The sequence below is a fragment of the Oncorhynchus tshawytscha genome, linkage group LG18 (assembly GCF_018296145.1).
Source record: "Oncorhynchus tshawytscha isolate Ot180627B linkage group LG18, Otsh_v2.0, whole genome shotgun sequence".
NCBI classification, from domain to species: Eukaryota; Metazoa; Chordata; class Actinopteri; order Salmoniformes; family Salmonidae; genus Oncorhynchus; species Oncorhynchus tshawytscha.
This window is the reverse complement of record NC_056446.1, coordinates 19,641,761-19,646,913: the sequence shown is the minus strand read 5'-3', so window position 1 is coordinate 19,646,913 and position 5,153 is coordinate 19,641,761.

Genomic DNA, 5,153 nt, shown 5'->3' with positions numbered 1-5,153 from the left:
TTCCAACAAGACAATGATCCAAAACATAAAGCAAAATCTACAATGGAATGGTTCAAAAATAAACATATCCAGGTGTTAGAATGGCCAAGTCAAAGTCCAGACCTGAATCCAATCGAGAATCTGTGGAAAGAACTGAAAACTGCTGTTCACAAATGCTCTCCATCCAACCTCACTGAGCTCGAGCTGTTTTGCAAGGAGGAATGGGAAAAAATTTCAGTCTCTCGATGTGCAAAACTGATAGAGACATACCCCAAGCGACTTACAGCTGTAATCGCAGCAAAAGGTGGCGCTACAAAGTATTAACTTAAGGGGGCTGAATAATTTTGCACGCCCAATTTTTCCGTTTTTGATTTGTTAAAAAAGTTTGAAATATCCAATAAATGTCGTTCCACTTCATGATTGTGTCCCACTTGTTGTTGATTCTTCACAAAAAAATACAGTTTTATATCTTTATGTTTGAAGCCTGAAATGTGGCAAAAGGTCGCAAAGTTCAAGGGGGCCGAATACTTTTGCAAGGCACTGTAACTGTTATTTACATGCCAAATGCTTTGTGAACTTCACCAGACAGATGTTGCTCTCCGGTTTTCTGATGGAACAAAGAGATGGTTGAATTTATTCTGCTAACGTTACTGTGTCTTCTTCTTGTCTCGGCCTTTAGGCCTATATATCACAGTGGAAAGGCATATATAACTAACAGGTTATAGAGCAAACAACTCAATTACCACAACACATAGTTGTTTTATTTATTTTACTTACCTATTGTTCACCTAACACCTTTTTTTGCACTATTGGTTAGAGCCTGTAAGTAAGCATTTCACTGTAAGGTCTACACCTGTTGTATTCGGTGAACATGACAAATAAACTTTCATTTGATTTGACATGGGTTGTAATATGACTTTTTTCCCCCTGGCTTGTCTTCCCAAGTGATTTTACCCACGCAACGCTACTGCTGACGGCATGCAACACATCTGTGACCTACTGTATGCCTAGAAACTGTCAGGAAAGTGGTGGAGTCAAAGTATATAATCTGAACCCTTCTCAAAATCTTATACACACTCAAAGCAGACTGCATCTGGAATTAAAAAGTGACTCATACAGTATGTCATCACTATTGTGTTGACTGATTCATTCCAGTCACTAATATTTTATTAAAAAGGCCTAGGTAGCCTAGCCACCCGAAGTTTGAATATAAACCAAATTTGATCACATTCTGATTTTCTCTTAGCCCAAATAACTGGGCATATTTTAGGCTTTAAATACATGAGGATTCGTTTCCCCTGGCCCAGATAGGATTAGAGCACTTCTCTAGGCTACCTGCAGCTGTGCTTGTCAATCAGTAGGTTACACTTGATCAGACAGAAACACAGACTAATTGTGCACGAGTTGGCAAATTAGTCAAAACAACAGTACTTTGGCCTCCATCTCATTGATATTAAAAAATAATAAAGATCCTCTCTCCTGCGGGTCCTATTGCCCAATCTCACTGCTCAATGTGTATGTTAAGCTTTTAGCTAAACTATTGGCTATTCGTTTGGAGTCGGTTTTACCATCTGTTATTTCCTTTGACCAGACAGGATTTTATAAAAAATAGACATTCTTTCTCAAATATCAGACGAATGTTATGTATAATCCTTCTATCTCAAAGCTCCCAGAGATTATAATCTCTTTAGATGCTGAGAAGGCTTTTGATAGTGGAGATGGGCTAACTTTTTTATACTTTAGAGAAATTTGGCTTTGGCAAAAAAAATCTATTGCTTGGATCAAGTTACTTTACACTTCTCCACTTGCATCTGTCAAACCAAATAACACCCACTCAGACTATTTCCATCTTCAGAGGCACGATACAGGGATGTCCAATACCTCCCTTCCTTTTTGCCATCGCTATAGAGCCCCTCGCTGCATTTCGATCCAACCCACATATAAAGGGAGTGATCAAAGGTGGCATCAAACAAAGGGTCTCACTTGCTGATGACTTGCTTCTCTATTTCTCAAACCCTAATGTATGTATCTTTACCCATTGTGCTATCTTTAATGCATTTGATCTAGTCTCTGGTTAAATGTTGAATAATCTGAATCTGAATGAGAGCTAGCTTTCCCGTTTAAATGCTGCAGCCTTTCAGAGTAGTTCTCAACAAATGTACATACTTGGGGGTGCATGCTACAGACAAACTTGAAAAACTTTTAAAGGCTCATTTTACACCTCTCCTACTAGGGTGGAGCAAGATTTTGAACGATGGTCACAACTCCCGCTATCATTAGCTGGTCAAATTAACTCCGTTAAAATGAATATCATTCCTAAATTATCCTACCTTTTTCAATGTATACAAATTTTTATTCCAAAATATTTTTTCTTCAAACTCGATGGGATTATCTCAGACTTCATTTGAAAGTCTGAGATAATGCCCCCTAATTTCCCGTTCTATTATTGGGCTGCCAACTTCCATTTAACTCAGTACTGGATCTGTGCAGATACCCCACATACAGTGCCTTCAGAAAGAATTCTTACCCCTTGATTTATTCCACATTTTCTTGTGTCAGAGCCTGAATTCAAAATTGCTGAAATATATATTTTTCTCACCCATCTACATACAATGCCCAATAATGACAAAGGGAAAACAACATTTTTAGGAATTTTTGCAAATGTATTGAAACTGAAATAGAGAAATATATAATGGCCATAAATATTCACACCACTGAGTCAATACTTTGTAGAAGCTCCTCCGCTGTGAGTTTTTCTGGGTAAGTCTTTTCTGGGTAAGTTTTTCCAGAGCTAAATTGTGCAACCTTTGCCCAATATTATTTCCAAAATTCTCCAAGCTATCTCAAATTGGTTGTTGATCAATGCTAGACAACCATTTTTAAGTCTTGCCATAGATTTTCAAGTAGGCCTAACCATTGGCCTCATTGTAAAATCCCTGAGGGGTTTACTTCCTGTCCGGCAAATGAGTTAGAAATGATGCCTGTATTTTTGTAGTGACTGGGTGTGTTGATACATCATCCAATGTGTATTTTAATAACTTCACCATGCTCAAAGGGATATTCAATGTCTGTTTTTTTATCCATTTCCCTGGTCTTTGTGGTTGAATCTGTGTTTGAAATTCACTGCTTGACTGGGGGACCTTACAGATAATTGCATGTGTGGGGTACAGAGATGAATTAGTCATTAAAAAATCATGTTAATGCAACTTATGTAACTTGTTAAGCAAATATTTACTGCTGAATGTATTTAAGCTTGCCATAACAAAGGGGTTGAATACTTGTTGACGCAAGACATTTCACCTTTACATTTTTTATGAATTTGCAAGAAATTATAAAAACATATTTCCACTTTGATACTATGGGGTATTGTGTGTAGGCCAGTGCCAAAAATCTCAATTTAATCCATTTTAAATCCAGGCTGTAACACAACAAATCATTGCACAAATCAAGGAGTGTGAATACTTTGTGAAGAAACTATCATTCCAGCATGGTTTGGTCCTGTATGCCATCTTCACTGGCTACTTTGGCACACTCCTATTAACTCTGCTACTTCAGGTTATACCAAAAATATTTTGGTAAAAAACACTCTCAAGACCTGGAACCAGTTTTAGACATCACTTTGAAAAGCTCTTCCTTAGTAGATGGAGCCTTATCCCAACAACTCTCAGATAAATTCCACCTTTTGAATAGTAATTTCTTTAGACATTTACAAGTGTGCAGCTTTGTCCGTGACATGACCTTTCAATTCCTCACTCTTCCCGTGGGCCCTTCCACTGATGTCTTTTTGACACCATCCCCAACTGTAAAAGGTATTATCTCTTATAGCTATGATCAAACGTACTCTCTTCACAATCCTTCATTCACAGCTATTACAATGTTATGGGAACAAGGTCTAGGTGATGAGTTTACTGATGACACGGGAAGATATTCTGCACCGTGTCCACTCCTCTTCTATTTGTGCCAAACATGGTTTAATCCAATGCAAAATCCTCCACCGCACTCATTGGACTAAACTCAGACTCTCTAAGATCTATCCTGACGTTGACCCTGTTTGTGACAGGTGTCAGTCAGCAAGTTCCTGCTTCATTGAAACATATGTTTTGGTCCTGCCCTCCTCTACATAACTATTGGTCTGCCATTTTTTATACCAAATCTAAAGTATCACAGGCACTTTTTGTTCCTACTGCCATAACATTATTTGGGGTAATACCTGATACTTTGATACTGGCAAATTATAAATCTGACTTTATAGCCTTTTTGAGTTTGTTGGCAAGAAAGTTGATTTTACTTCGGTGGAAAATGCCCTCTTCTCCTCATTTTGTGTGGATTAAAGACGTTTTACACTTTAAGTAAATTAGAGAAGATAAAATATACTTCTTCGGACAAATGTTTACAATGTTGTGATATATGACCACTATACCACGGCTAAGGGCTGTGTCCAGCACTCCGCAATGCGTGTGCATAAGCACAGCCCTTAGCCGTGGTATATTGGACATATACCACACCCCCTCGTGCCTTATTAAGTACAAAACGAAGTGCAATATATTATTTCAACCATTGTTTACACTGTAATGTGTAAATACCAATAAAAATAACAGTATTGTCCCTCTTTTCCATGCTTTTGTGTCAGTATTTGGTATGAAAGAAGAAAAAAGTGCTGAGGCAAATGTCAGCTTGCCACACATTTTCCAGCGGCCCTGCTGTGCTGATTGATCTCTGCAACGTGGATATATGGAAATCGCCACAAATGAAGAAACATAACCTATATGATCTTTTGACTTACATATCTCAACTTTTTGAGATAGTATTGACATAAAATTGATGGTGGGAATGGGATTCCATAGGAATTAGCTTTGGCAATAGAATTACGTCTAAGAGTACAGGTCAGGTCGACTTGGACTCGAAGGATGTCTGCAAGGACAATACACACATCTTCCTCATGCATTGGCCTTATGGCAAGACTGCACATATCCTTTACCATAATGCAAGGTAGGTTTAAAGTTTAAAAAGGGGATAGTACTTTACAGGTGCTTACCAGTGATTCCATTACCATCCCATTCTCTACATTCATGCAATTATTCAAATAGAATTGTCCAAATTATTTATAGGCTCATTAACATACCATAATGATCGCTCTACAATCCTAGGATCTGGTATGGAAATATACCACTAAC